We start from the raw sequence: 14,872 nt of genomic DNA, 5'->3' as shown, positions 1-14,872 counted from the left end.
GAGAGTAATGGCTTCTTCTGCTCAAGTGTGTGATGGGATTTTGTTTACTTTGCCAGTGCCCCATTTTTAAGCCTATGGCTTTTGATTTCTTTCGATCGATCGATCGATCGATCTTTGCAAAGTAAATAAGTATTCAACTGCGGACTCTTGATTGACATTGCCATCCCTCTGAACTTCAGAAGCATGCGCTTTGGCCTCAAAACTCCTCCTACTTTTGGCGGCAGGAAAAAAAGGCTACAACCCATACACACGCACAAGAAAAGGTTCCCGTAAGCAGCTAATGAGTTGTTGTGGCCGAGTGGTTAAGGCGATGGACTAGAAATCCATTGGGAATTTCCCGCGCAGGTTCGAATCCTGCCAACAACGTGGTTCATGTTGTTCCCGTACGGGCCCCTGCTGGCAGGCCATTTGGCGGAAGTAAAGAATCCCTGGTTGGCTTTTGACCAGGGCCAGATTTAGAATATGTATTTTATGAAAGCTAAACTCAAACGGAAGCGCTGCCGACAGACATCACACAGCCCTGCTCTTGACGTTCGGCATGCGAACTGGCAGCGGTGGGATTTAAACTCACGTCTCCGAAGAGACTGGAACCTAAATCCAGCGCCTTAGACCACTCGGCCACGCTACCTGTTGCTCAGTTGGACAAGAAATGCGACCAGCGAAACCGTGCAAAAAAAGGCGTTTCTATGATAGTAATTATCTTCAAACCATGTTCCGTGTGCATGGAACTTTAGATATCAATTACAGGCGCCGATTTGCGACACGGCACTGCGAAAGCATGTGTCCTTGCGATGGTGGTATAGTGGTAAGCATAGCTGCCTTCCAAGCAGTTGACCCGGGTTCGATTCCCGGCCATTGCATGCTGTACTTTTGAGTTATACATGTGTATATGCAGTTTCATTCACAACTAAAGCTCTCAGAGGGCAATGGCCAAACTGTCAAACAGTTGAGTATTAGAGCATTTGAACTAATCCTCTTGGCAGATCGCATGATTGCGGAGTGACAGGTATGAAACAGCCCCATAACATGAATGAGTGAATGCTGTTCACCCACTATAACAAGAATCAACAAAGTACATGACGCTGACGTGAAGTTGAACACGCAACTTTCTGATCTGGAGTCAGACGCGCTACCGTTGCGCCACAGAGGCAGCCCGAGTGGTCCGGTCCGATGGCGCTGTGTTACGTTATAGAAGAAACGCTCAAATAAGCTCTATTTTCAGAATCAAAAAGGTTTTCTGGCAATTGTCAGTGAACAAAATTCCCAAACTACAAGCGTACTTGGGTGGTAAGGTGCAGCATAGCATTTTAGCCTAAGTCCAAGATGTTTATAACACATGAGATTATTCAGCAACGCCTTGACAGGGATGACTAATGAGGCCAAAGAGTTCTTTTGGGGTCTCCCCACGTAGATTTAAATCCTGAGAGTAATGGCTTCTTCTGCTCAAGTGTGTGATGGGATTTTGTTTACTTTGCCAGTGCCCCATTTTTAAGCCTATGGCTTTTGATTTCTTTCGATCGATCGATCGATCTTTGCAAAGTAAATAAGTATTCAACTGCGGACTCTTGGTTGACATTGCCATCCCTCTGAACTTTAGAAGCATGCGCTTTGGCCTCAAAACTCCTCCTACTTTTGGCGGCAGGAAAAAAAGGCTACAACCCATACACACGCACAAGAAAAGGTTCCGATGGCGCTGTGTTACGTTATAGAAGAAACGCTCAAATAAGCTCTATTTTCAGAATCAAAAAGGTTTTCTGGCAATTGTCAGTGAACAAAATTCCCAAACTACAAGCGTACTTGGGTGGTAAGGTGCAGCATAGCATTTTAGCCTAAGTCCAAGATGTTTATAACACATGAGATTATTCAGCAACGCCTTGACAGGGATGACTAATGAGGCCAAAGAGTTCTTTTGGGGTCTCCCCACGTAGATTTAAATCCTGAGAGTAATGGCTTCTTCTGCTCAAGTGTGTGATGGGATTTTGTTTACTTTGCCAGTGCCCCATTTTTAAGCCTATGGCTTTTGATTTCTTTCGATCGATCGATCGATCTTTGCAAAGTAAATAAGTATTCAACTGCGGACTCTTGGTTGACATTGCCATCCCTCTGAACTTTAGAAGCATGCGCTTTGGCCTCAAAACTCCTCCTACTTTTGGCGGCAGGAAAAAAAGGCTACAACCCATACACACGCACAAGAAAAGGTTCCGATGGCGCTGTGTTACGTTATAGAAGAAACGCTCAAATAAGCTCTATTTTCAGAATCAAAAAGGTTTTCTGGCAATTGTCAGTGAACAAAATTCCCAAACTACAAGCGTACTTGGGTGGTAAGGTGCAGCATAGCATTTTAGCCTAAGTCCAAGATGTTTATAACACATGAGATTATTCAGCAACGCCTTGACAGGGATGACTAATGAGGCCAAAGAGTTCTTTTGGGGTCTCCCCACGTAGATTTAAATCCTGAGAGTAATGGCTTCTTCTGCTCAAGTGTGTGATGGGATTTTGTTTACTTTGCCAGTGCCCCATTTTTAAGCCTATGGCTTTTGATTTCTTTCGATCGATCGATCGATCTTTGCAAAGTAAATAAGTATTCAACTGCGGACTCTTGGTTGACATTGCCATCCCTCTGAACTTTAGAAGCATGCGCTTTGGCCTCAAAACTCCTCCTACTTTTGGCGGCAGGAAAAAAAGGCTACAACCCATACACACGCACAAGAAAAGGTTCCGATGGCGCTGTGTTACGTTATAGAAGAAACGCTCAAATAAGCTCTATTTTCAGAATCAAAAAGGTTTTCTGGCAATTGTCAGTGAACAAAATTCCCAAACTACAAGCGTACTTGGGTGGTAAGGAGCAGCATAGCATTTTAGCCTAAGTCCAAGATGTTTATAACACATGAGATTATTCAGCAACGCCTTGACAGGGATGACTAATGAGGCCAAAGAGTTCTTTTGGGGTCTCCCCACGTAGATTTAAATCCTGAGAGTAATGGCTTCTTCTGCTCAAGTGTGTGATGGGATTTTGTTTACTTTGCCAGTGCCCCATTTTTAAGCCTATGGCTTTTGATTTCTTTCGATCGATCGATCGATCTTTGCAAAGTAAATAAGTATTCAACTGCGGACTCTTGGTTGACATTGCCATCCCTCTGAACTTTAGAAGCATGCGCTTTGGCCTCAAAACTCCTCCTACTTTTGGCGGCAGGAAAAAAAGGCTACAACCCATACACACGCACAAGAAAAGGTTCCGATGGCGCTGTGTTACGTTATAGAAGAAACGCTCAAATAAGCTCTATTTTCAGAATCAAAAAGGTTTTCTGGCAATTGTCAGTGAACAAAATTCCCAAACTACAAGCGTACTTGGGTGGTAAGGTGCAGCATAGCATTTTAGCCTAAGTCCAAGATGTTTATAACACATGAGATTATTCAGCAACGCCTTGACAGGGATGACTAATGAGGCCAAAGAGTTCTTTTGGGGTCTCCCCACGTAGATTTAAATCCTGAGAGTAATGGCTTCTTCTGCTCAAGTGTGTGATGGGATTTTGTTTACTTTGCCAGTGCCCCATTTTTAAGCCTATGGCTTTTGATTTCTTTCGATCGATCGATCTTTGCAAAGTAAATAAGTATTCAACTGCGGACTCTTGATTGACATTGCCATCCCTCTGAACTTCAGAAGCATGCGCTTTGGCCTCAAAACTCCTCCTACTTTTGGCGGCAGGAAAAAAAGGCTAAAACCCATACACACGCACAAGAAAAGGTTCCCGTAAGCAGCTAATGAGTTGTTGGACTAGAAATCCATTGGGAATTTCCCGCGCAGGTTCGAATCCTGCCAACAACGTGGTTCATGTTGTTCCCGTACGGGCCCCTGCTGGCAGGCCATTTGGCGGAAGTAAAGAATCCCTGGTTGGCTTTTGACCAGGGCCAGATTTAGAATATGTATTTTATGAAAGCTAAACTCAAACGGAAGCGCTGCCGACAGACATCACACAGCCCTGCTCTTGACGTTCGGCATGCGAACTGGCAGCGGTGGGATTTAAACCCACGCCTCCGAAGAGACTGGAACCTAAATCCAGCGCCTTAGACCACTCGGCCACGCTACCTGTTGCTCAGTTGGACAAGAAATGCGACCAGCGAAACCGTGCAAAAAAAGGCGTTTCTATGATAGTAATTATCTTCAAACCATGTTCCGTGTGCATGGAACTTTAGATATCAATTACAGGCGCCGATTTGCGACACGGCACTGCGAAAGCATGTGTCCTTGCGATGGTGGTATAGTGGTAAGCATAGCTGCCTTCCAAGCTGTTGACCCAGGTTCGATTCCCGGCCATCGCATGCTGTACTTTTGAGTTATACATGTGTATATGCAGTTTCATTCACAACTAAAGCTCTCAGAGGGCAATGGCCAAACTGTCAAACAGTTGAGTATTAGAGCATTTGAACTAATCCTCTTGGCAGATCGCATGATTGCGGAGTGACAGGTATGAAACAGCCCCATAACATGAATGAGTGAATGCTGTTCACCCACTATAACAAGAATCAACAAAGTACATGACGCTGACGTGAAGTTGAACACGCAACTTTCTGATCTGCAGTCAGACGCGCTACCGTTGCGCCACAGAGGCAGCCCGAGTGGTCCGGTCCGATGGCGCTGTGTTACGTTATAGAAGAAACGCTCAAATAAGCTCTATTTTCAGAATCAAAAAGGTTTTCTGGCAATTGTCAGTGAACAAAATTCCCAAACTACAAGCGTACTTGGGTGGTAAGGTGCAGCATAGCATTTTAGCCTAAGTCCAAGATGTTTATAACACATGAGATTATTCAGCAACGCCTTGACAGGGATGACTAATGAGGCCAAAGAGTTCTTTTGGGGTCTCCCCACGTAGATTTAAATCCTGAGAGTAATGGCTTCTTCTGCTCAAGTGTGTGATGGGATTTTGTTTACTTTGCCAGTGCCCCATTTTTAAGCCTATGGCTTTTGATTTCTTTCGATCGATCGATCGATCTTTGCAAAGTAAATAAGTATTCAACTGCGGACTCTTGGTTGACATTGCCATCCCTCTGAACTTTAGAAGCATGCGCTTTGGCCTCAAAACTCCTCCTACTTTTGGCGGCAGGAAAAAAAGGCTACAACCCATACACACGCACAAGAAAAGGTTCCGATGGCGCTGTGTTACGTTATAGAAGAAACGCTCAAATAAGCTCTATTTTCAGAATCAAAAAGGTTTTCTGGCAATTGTCAGTGAACAAAATTCCCAAACTACAAGCGTACTTGGGTGGTAAGGTGCAGCATAGCATTTTAGCCTAAGTCCAAGATGTTTATAACACATGAGATTATTCAGCAACGCCTTGACAGGGATGACTAATGAGGCCAAAGAGTTCTTTTGGGGTCTCCCCACGTAGATTTAAATCCTGAGAGTAATGGCTTCTTCTGCTCAAGTGTGTGATGGGATTTTGTTTACTTTGCCAGTGCCCCATTTTTAAGCCTATGGCTTTTGATTTCTTTCGATCGATCGATCGATCTTTGCAAAGTAAATAAGTATTCAACTGCGGACTCTTGGTTGACATTGCCATCCCTCTGAACTTTAGAAGCATGCGCTTTGGCCTCAAAACTCCTCCTACTTTTGGCGGCAGGAAAAAAAGGCTACAACCCATACACACGCACAAGAAAAGGTTCCGATGGCGCTGTGTTACGTTATAGAAGAAACGCTCAAATAAGCTCTATTTTCAGAATCAAAAAGGTTTTCTGGCAATTGTCAGTGAACAAAATTCCCAAACTACAAGCGTACTTGGGTGGTAAGGTGCAGCATAGCATTTTAGCCTAAGTCCAAGATGTTTATAACACATGAGATTATTCAGCAACGCCTTGACAGGGATGACTAATGAGGCCAAAGAGTTCTTTTGGGGTCTCCCCACGTAGATTTAAATCCTGAGAGTAATGGCTTCTTCTGCTCAAGTGTGTGATGGGATTTTGTTTACTTTGCCAGTGCCCCATTTTTAAGCCTATGGCTTTTGATTTCTTTCGATCGATCGATCGATCTTTGCAAAGTAAATAAGTATTCAACTGCGGACTCTTGGTTGACATTGCCATCCCTCTGAACTTTAGAAGCATGCGCTTTGGCCTCAAAACTCCTCCTACTTTTGGCGGCAGGAAAAAAAGGCTACAACCCATACACACGCACAAGAAAAGGTTCCGATGGCGCTGTGTTACGTTATAGAAGAAACGCTCAAATAAGCTCTATTTTCAGAATCAAAAAGGTTTTCTGGCAATTGTCAGTGAACAAAATTCCCAAACTACAAGCGTACTTGGGTGGTAAGGAGCAGCATAGCATTTTAGCCTAAGTCCAAGATGTTTATAACACATGAGATTATTCAGCAACGCCTTGACAGGGATGACTAATGAGGCCAAAGAGTTCTTTTGGGGTCTCCCCACGTAGATTTAAATCCTGAGAGTAATGGCTTCTTCTGCTCAAGTGTGTGATGGGATTTTGTTTACTTTGCCAGTGCCCCATTTTTAAGCCTATGGCTTTTGATTTCTTTCAATCGATCGATCGATCTTTGCAAAGTAAATAAGTATTCAACTGCGGACTCTTGGTTGACATTGCCATCCCTCTGAACTTTAGAAGCATGCGCTTTGGCCTCAAAACTCCTCCTACTTTTGGCGGCAGGAAAAAAAGGCTACAACCCATACACACGCACAAGAAAAGGTTCCGATGGCGCTGTGTTACGTTATAGAAGAAACGCTCAAATAAGCTCTATTTTCAGAATCAAAAAGGTTTTCTGGCAATTGTCAGTGAACAAAATTCCCAAACTACAAGCGTACTTGGGTGGTAAGGTGCAGCATAGCATTTTAGCCTAAGTCCAAGATGTTTATAACACATGAGATTATTCAGCAACGCCTTGACAGGGATGACTAATGAGGCCAAAGAGTTCTTTTGGGGTCTCCCCACGTAGATTTAAATCCTGAGAGTAATGGCTTCTTCTGCTCAAGTGTGTGATGGGATTTTGTTTACTTTGCCAGTGCCCCATTTTTAAGCCTATGGCTTTTGATTTCTTTCGATCGATCGATCTTTGCAAAGTAAATAAGTATTCAACTGCGGACTCTTGATTGACATTGCCATCCCTCTGAACTTCAGAAGCATGCGCTTTGGCCTCAAAACTCCTCCTACTTTTGGCGGCAGGAAAAAAAGGCTAAAACCCATACACACGCACAAGAAAAGGTTCCCGTAAGCAGCTAATGAGTTGTTGGACTAGAAATCCATTGGGAATTTCCCGCGCAGGTTCGAATCCTGCCAACAACGTGGTTCATGTTGTTCCCGTACGGGCCCCTGCTGGCAGGCCATTTGGCGGAAGTAAAGAATCCCTGGTTGGCTTTTGACCAGGGCCAGATTTAGAATATGTATTTTATGAAAGCTAAACTCAAACGGAAGCGCTGCCGACAGACATCACACAGCCCTGCTCTTGACGTTCGGCATGCGAACTGGCAGCGGTGGGATTTAAACCCACGCCTCCGAAGAGACTGGAACCTAAATCCAGCGCCTTAGACCACTCGGCCACGCTACCTGTTGCTCAGTTGGACAAGAAATGCGACCAGCGAAACCGTGCAAAAAAAGGCGTTTCTATGATAGTAATTATCTTCAAACCATGTTCCGTGTGCATGGAACTTTAGATATCAATTACAGGCGCCGATTTGCGACACGGCACTGCGAAAGCATGTGTCCTTGCGATGGTGGTATAGTGGTAAGCATAGCTGCCTTCCAAGCTGTTGACCCAGGTTCGATTCCCGGCCATCGCATGCTGTACTTTTGAGTTATACATGTGTATATGCAGTTTCATTCACAACTAAAGCTCTCAGAGGGCAATGGCCAAACTGTCAAACAGTTGAGTATTAGAGCATTTGAACTAATCCTCTTGGCAGATCGCATGATTGCGGAGTGACAGGTATGAAACAGCCCCATAACATGAATGAGTGAATGCTGTTCACCCACTATAACAAGAATCAACAAAGTACATGACGCTGACGTGAAGTTGAACACGCAACTTTCTGATCTGCAGTCAGACGCGCTACCGTTGCGCCACAGAGGCAGCCCGAGTGGTCCGGTCCGATGGCGCTGTGTTACGTTATAGAAGAAACGCTCAAATAAGCTCTATTTTCAGAATCAAAAAGGTTTTCTGGCAATTGTCAGTGAACAAAATTCCCAAACTACAAGCGTACTTGGGTGGTAAGGTGCAGCATAGCATTTTAGCCTAAGTCCAAGATGTTTATAACACATGAGATTATTCAGCAACGCCTTGACAGGGATGACTAATGAGGCCAAAGAGTTCTTTTGGGGTCTCCCCACGTAGATTTAAATCCTGAGAGTAATGGCTTCTTCTGCTCAAGTGTGTGATGGGATTTTGTTTACTTTGCCAGTGCCCCATTTTTAAGCCTATGGCTTTTGATTTCTTTCGATCGATCGATCGATCTTTGCAAAGTAAATAAGTATTCAACTGCGGACTCTTGGTTGACATTGCCATCCCTCTGAACTTTAGAAGCATGCGCTTTGGCCTCAAAACTCCTCCTACTTTTGGCGGCAGGAAAAAAAGGCTACAACCCATACACACGCACAAGAAAAGGTTCCGATGGCGCTGTGTTACGTTATAGAAGAAACGCTCAAATAAGCTCTATTTTCAGAATCAAAAAGGTTTTCTGGCAATTGTCAGTGAACAAAATTCCCAAACTACAAGCGTACTTGGGTGGTAAGGTGCAGCATAGCATTTTAGCCTAAGTCCAAGATGTTTATAACACATGAGATTATTCAGCAACGCCTTGACAGGGATGACTAATGAGGCCAAAGAGTTCTTTTGGGGTCTCCCCACGTAGATTTAAATCCTGAGAGTAATGGCTTCTTCTGCTCAAGTGTGTGATGGGATTTTGTTTACTTTGCCAGTGCCCCATTTTTAAGCCTATGGCTTTTGATTTCTTTCGATCGATCGATCGATCTTTGCAAAGTAAATAAGTATTCAACTGCGGACTCTTGGTTGACATTGCCATCCCTCTGAACTTTAGAAGCATGCGCTTTGGCCTCAAAACTCCTCCTACTTTTGGCGGCAGGAAAAAAAGGCTACAACCCATACACACGCACAAGAAAAGGTTCCGATGGCGCTGTGTTACGTTATAGAAGAAACGCTCAAATAAGCTCTATTTTCAGAATCAAAAAGGTTTTCTGGCAATTGTCAGTGAACAAAATTCCCAAACTACAAGCGTACTTGGGTGGTAAGGTGCAGCATAGCATTTTAGCCTAAGTCCAAGATGTTTATAACACATGAGATTATTCAGCAACGCCTTGACAGGGATGACTAATGAGGCCAAAGAGTTCTTTTGGGGTCTCCCCACGTAGATTTAAATCCTGAGAGTAATGGCTTCTTCTGCTCAAGTGTGTGATGGGATTTTGTTTACTTTGCCAGTGCCCCATTTTTAAGCCTATGGCTTTTGATTTCTTTCGATCGATCGATCGATCTTTGCAAAGTAAATAAGTATACAACTGCGGACTCTTGGTTGACATTGCCATCCCTCTGAACTTTAGAAGCATGCGCTTTGGCCTCAAAACTCCTCCTACTTTTGGCGGCAGGAAAAAAAGGCTACAACCCATACACACGCACAAGAAAAGGTTCCGATGGCGCTGTGTTACGTTATAGAAGAAACGCTCAAATAAGCTCTATTTTCAGAATCAAAAAGGTTTTCTGGCAATTGTCAGTGAACAAAATTCCCAAACTACAAGCGTACTTGGGTGGTAAGGAGCAGCATAGCATTTTAGCCTAAGTCCAAGATGTTTATAACACATGAGATTATTCAGCAACGCCTTGACAGGGATGACTAATGAGGCCAAAGAGTTCTTTTGGGGTCTCCCCACGTAGATTTAAATCCTGAGAGTAATGGCTTCTTCTGCTCAAGTGTGTGATGGGATTTTGTTTACTTTGCCAGTGCCCCATTTTTAAGCCTATGGCTTTTGATTTCTTTCGATCGATCGATCGATCTTTGCAAAGTAAATAAGTATTCAACTGCGGACTCTTGGTTGACATTGCCATCCCTCTGAACTTTAGAAGCATGCGCTTTGGCCTCAAAACTCCTCCTACTTTTGGCGGCAGGAAAAAAAGGCTACAACCCATACACACGCACAAGAAAAGGTTCCGATGGCGCTGTGTTACGTTATAGAAGAAACGCTCAAATAAGCTCTATTTTCAGAATCAAAAAGGTTTTCTGGCAATTGTCAGTGAACAAAATTCCCAAACTACAAGCGTACTTGGGTGGTAAGGTGCAGCATAGCATTTTAGCCTAAGTCCAAGATGTTTATAACACATGAGATTATTCAGCAACGCCTTGACAGGGATGACTAATGAGGCCAAAGAGTTCTTTTGGGGTCTCCCCACGTAGATTTAAATCCTGAGAGTAATGGCTTCTTCTGCTCAAGTGTGTGATGGGATTTTGTTTACTTTGCCAGTGCCCCATTTTTAAGCCTATGGCTTTTGATTTCTTTCGATCGATCGATCTTTGCAAAGTAAATAAGTATTCAACTGCGGACTCTTGATTGACATTGCCATCCCTCTGAACTTCAGAAGCATGCGCTTTGGCCTCAAAACTCCTCCTACTTTTGGCGGCAGGAAAAAAAGGCTAAAACCCATACACACGCACAAGAAAAGGTTCCCGTAAGCAGCTAATGAGTTGTTGGACTAGAAATCCATTGGGAATTTCCCGCGCAGGTTCGAATCCTGCCAACAACGTGGTTCATGTTGTTCCCGTACGGGCCCCTGCTGGCAGGCCATTTGGCGGAAGTAAAGAATCCCTGGTTGGCTTTTGACCAGGGCCAGATTTAGAATATGTATTTTATGAAAGCTAAACTCAAACGGAAGCGCTGCCGACAGACATCACACAGCCCTGCTCTTGACGTTCGGCATGCGAACTGGCAGCGGTGGGATTTAAACCCACGCCTCCGAAGAGACTGGAACCTAAATCCAGCGCCTTAGACCACTCGGCCACGCTACCTGTTGCTCAGTTGGACAAGAAATGCGACCAGCGAAACCGTGCAAAAAAAGGCGTTTCTATGATAGTAATTATCTTCAAACCATGTTCCGTGTGCATGGAACTTTAGATATCAATTACAGGCGCCGATTTGCGACACGGCACTGCGAAAGCATGTGTCCTTGCGATGGTGGTATAGTGGTAAGCATAGCTGCCTTCCAAGCAGTTGACCCAGGTTCGATTCCCGGCCATCGCATGCTGTACTTTTGAGTTATACATGTGTATATGCAGTTTCATTCACAACTAAAGCTCTCAGAGGGCAATGGCCAAACTGTCAAACAGTTGAGTATTAGAGCATTTGAATTAATCCTCTTGGCAGATCGCATGATTGCGGAGTGACAGGTATGAAACAGCCCCATAACATGAATGAGTGAATGCTGTTCACCCACTATAACAAGAATCAACAAAGTACATGACGCTGACGTGAAGTTGAACACGCAACTTTCTGATCTGCAGTCAGACGCGCTACCGTTGCGCCACAGAGGCAGCCCGAGTGGTCCGGTCCGATGGCGCTGTGTTACGTTATAGAAGAAACGCTCAAATAAGCTCTATTTTCAGAATCAAAAAGGTTTTCTGGCAATTGTCAGTGAACAAAATTCCCAAACTACAAGCGTACTTGGGTGGTAAGGTGCAGCATAGCATTTTAGCCTAAGTCCAAGATGTTTATAACACATGAGATTATTCAGCAACGCCTTGACAGGGATGACTAATGAGGCCAAAGAGTTCTTTTGGGGTCTCCCCACGTAGATTTAAATCCTGAGAGTAATGGCTTCTTCTGCTCAAGTGTGTGATGGGATTTTGTTTACTTTGCCAGTGCCCCATTTTTAAGCCTATGGCTTTTGATTTCTTTCGATCGATCGATCGATCTTTGCAAAGTAAATAAGTATTCAACTGCGGACTCTTGGTTGACATTGCCATCCCTCTGAACTTTAGAAGCATGCGCTTTGGCCTCAAAACTCCTCCTACTTTTGGCGGCAGGAAAAAAAGGCTACAACCCATACACACGCACAAGAAAAGGTTCCGATGGCGCTGTGTTACGTTATAGAAGAAACGCTCAAATAAGCTCTATTTTCAGAATCAAAAAGGTTTTCTGGCAATTGTCAGTGAACAAAATTCCCAAACTACAAGCGTACTTGGGTGGTAAGGTGCAGCATAGCATTTTAGCCTAAGTCCAAGATGTTTATAACACATGAGATTATTCAGCAACGCCTTGACAGGGATGACTAATGAGGCCAAAGAGTTCTTTTGGGGTCTCCCCACGTAGATTTAAATCCTGAGAGTAATGGCTTCTTCTGCTCAAGTGTGTGATGGGATTTTGTTTACTTTGCCAGTGCCCCATTTTTAAGCCTATGGCTTTTGATTTCTTTCGATCGATCGATCTTTGCAAAGTAAATAAGTATTCAACTGCGGACTCTTGATTGACATTGCCATCCCTCTGAACTTCAGAAGCATGCGCTTTGGCCTCAAAACTCCTCCTACTTTTGGCGGCAGGAAAAAAAGGCTAAAACCCATACACACGCACAAGAAAAGGTTCCCGTAAGCAGCTAATGAGTTGTTGGACTAGAAATCCATTGGGAATTTCCCGCGCAGGTTCGAATCCTGCCAACAACGTGGTTCATGTTGTTCCCGTACGGGCCCCTGCTGGCAGGCCATTTGGCGGAAGTAAAGAATCCCTGGTTGGCTTTTGACCAGGGCCAGATTTAGAATATGTATTTTATGAAAGCTAAACTCAAACGGAAGCGCTGCCGACAGACATCACACAGCCCTGCTCTTGACGTTCGGCATGCGAACTGGCAGCGGTGGGATTTAAACCCACGCCTCCGAAGAGACTGGAACCTAAATCCAGCGCCTTAGACCACTCGGCCACGCTACCTGTTGCTCAGTTGGACAAGAAATGCGACCAGCGAAACCGTGCAAAAAAAGGCGTTTCTATGATAGTAATTATCTTCAAACCATGTTCCGTGTGCATGGAACTTTAGATATCAATTACAGGCGCCGATTTGCGACACGGCACTGCGAAAGCATGTGTCCTTGCGATGGTGGTATAGTGGTAAGCATAGCTGCCTTCCAAGCAGTTGACCCAGGTTCGATTCCCGGCCATCGCATGCTGTACTTTTGAGTTATACATGTGTATATGCAGTTTCATTCACAACTAAAGCTCTCAGAGGGCAATGGCCAAACTGTCAAACAGTTGAGTATTAGAGCATTTGAACTAATCCTCTTGGCAGATCGCATGATTGCGGAGTGACAGGTATGAAACAGCCCCATAACATGAATGAGTGAATGCTGTTCACCCACTATAACAAGAATCAACAAAGTACATGACGCTGACGTGAAGTTGAACACGCAACTTTCTGATCTGCAGTCAGACGCGCTACCGTTGCGCCACAGAGGCAGCCCGAGTGGTCCGGTCCGATGGCGCTGTGTTACGTTATAGAAGAAACGCTCAAATAAGCTCTATTTTCAGAATCAAAAAGGTTTTCTGGCAATTGTCAGTGAACAAAATTCCCAAACTACAAGCGTACTTGGGTGGTAAGGTGCAGCATAGCATTTTAGCCTAAGTCCAAGATGTTTATAACACATGAGATTATTCAGCAACGCCTTGACAGGGATGACTAATGAGGCCAAAGAGTTCTTTTGGGGTCTCCCCACGTAGATTTAAATCCTGAGAGTAATGGCTTCTTCTGCTCAAGTGTGTGATGGGATTTTGTTTACTTTGCCAGTGCCCCATTTTTAAGCCTATGGCTTTTGATTTCTTTCGATCGATCGATCGATCTTTGCAAAGTAAATAAGTATTCAACTGCGGACTCTTGGTTGACATTGCCATCCCTCTGAACTTTAGAAGCATGCGCTTTGGCCTCAAAACTCCTCCTACTTTTGGCGGCAGGAAAAAAAGGCTACAACCCATACACACGCACAAGAAAAGGTTCCGATGGCGCTGTGTTACGTTATAGAAGAAACGCTCAAATAAGCTCTATTTTCAGAATCAAAAAGGTTTTCTGGCAATTGTCAGTGAACAAAATTCCCAAACTACAAGCGTACTTGGGTGGTAAGGTGCAGCATAGCATTTTAGCCTAAGTCCAAGATGTTTATAACACATGAGATTATTCAGCAACGCCTTGACAGGGATGACTAATGAGGCCAAAGAGTTCTTTTGGGGTCTCCCCACGTAGATTTAAATCCTGAGAGTAATGGCTTCTTCTGCTCAAGTGTGTGATGGGATTTTGTTTACTTTGCCAGTGCCCCATTTTTAAGCCTATGGCTTTTGATTTCTTTCGATCGATCGATCGATCTTTGCAAAGTAAATAAGTATTCAACTGCGGACTCTTGGTTGACATTGCCATCCCTCTGAACTTTAGAAGCATGCGCTTTGGCCTCAAAACTCCTCCTACTTTTGGCGGCAGGAAAAAAAGGCTACAACCCATACACACGCACAAGAAAAGGTTCCGATGGCGCTGTGTTACGTTATAGAAGAAACGCTCAAATAAGCTCTATTTTCAGAATCAAAAAGGTTTTCTGGCAATTGTCAGTGAACAAAATTCCCAAACTACAAGCGTACTTGGGTGGTAAGGTGCAGCATAGCATTTTAGCCTAAGTCCAAGATGTTTATAACACATGAGATCATTCAGCAACGCCTTGACAGGGATGACTAATGAGGCCAAAGAGTTCTTTTGGGGTCTCCCCACGTAGATTTAAATCCTGAGAGTAATGGCTTCTTCTGCTCAAGTGTGTGATGGGATTTTGTTTACTTTGCCAGTGCCCCATTTTTAAGCCTATGGCTTTTGATTTCTTTCGATCGATCGATCGATCTTTGCAAAGTAAATAAGT

General features: G+C 44.1%; 9 non-coding genes across 9 annotated transcripts; 4 read left to right on the top strand and 5 right to left on the bottom strand.

Annotated features, from left to right (window-relative positions):
* The first annotated feature begins 284 nt into the window (after positions 1–284).
* trnas-aga (transfer RNA serine (anticodon AGA)) lies at positions 285–366 on the top strand. Its single transcript has one exon. It is a non-coding gene; the product is annotated as a tRNA-Ser (tRNA).
* A 180-nt stretch (positions 367–546) lies between these two features.
* On the bottom strand, positions 547–628 carry trnal-uag (transfer RNA leucine (anticodon UAG)). The gene has a single exon. It is a non-coding gene; the product is annotated as a tRNA-Leu (tRNA).
* Positions 629–788: 160 nt separating this feature from the next.
* On the top strand, positions 789–860 carry trnag-ucc (transfer RNA glycine (anticodon UCC)). Its single transcript has one exon. It is a non-coding gene; the product is annotated as a tRNA-Gly (tRNA).
* Positions 861–4,006: 3,146 nt separating this feature from the next.
* trnal-uag (transfer RNA leucine (anticodon UAG)) lies at positions 4,007–4,088 on the bottom strand. The gene has a single exon. It is a non-coding gene; the product is annotated as a tRNA-Leu (tRNA).
* Positions 4,089–7,466: 3,378 nt separating this feature from the next.
* Positions 7,467–7,548, bottom strand: trnal-uag (transfer RNA leucine (anticodon UAG)). Its single transcript has one exon. It is a non-coding gene; the product is annotated as a tRNA-Leu (tRNA).
* A 3,378-nt stretch (positions 7,549–10,926) lies between these two features.
* trnal-uag (transfer RNA leucine (anticodon UAG)) lies at positions 10,927–11,008 on the bottom strand. Its single transcript has one exon. It is a non-coding gene; the product is annotated as a tRNA-Leu (tRNA).
* Positions 11,009–11,168: 160 nt separating this feature from the next.
* Positions 11,169–11,240, top strand: trnag-ucc (transfer RNA glycine (anticodon UCC)). The gene has a single exon. It is a non-coding gene; the product is annotated as a tRNA-Gly (tRNA).
* A 1,595-nt stretch (positions 11,241–12,835) lies between these two features.
* trnal-uag (transfer RNA leucine (anticodon UAG)) lies at positions 12,836–12,917 on the bottom strand. The gene has a single exon. It is a non-coding gene; the product is annotated as a tRNA-Leu (tRNA).
* Positions 12,918–13,077: 160 nt separating this feature from the next.
* Positions 13,078–13,149, top strand: trnag-ucc (transfer RNA glycine (anticodon UCC)). Its single transcript has one exon. It is a non-coding gene; the product is annotated as a tRNA-Gly (tRNA).
* Positions 13,150–14,872: the final 1,723 nt, after the last annotated feature.

This window comes from Eucyclogobius newberryi, unplaced genomic scaffold, assembly GCF_026437365.1.
Source record: "Eucyclogobius newberryi isolate DKJ021-1_F unplaced genomic scaffold, fEucNew1.0.hap1 SCAF_11, whole genome shotgun sequence".
Classification (NCBI taxonomy): domain Eukaryota; kingdom Metazoa; phylum Chordata; class Actinopteri; order Gobiiformes; family Gobiidae; genus Eucyclogobius; species Eucyclogobius newberryi.
The sequence above is the reverse complement of the archived record's forward strand: the minus strand, read 5'-3'. Positions and strand labels throughout refer to the sequence as shown.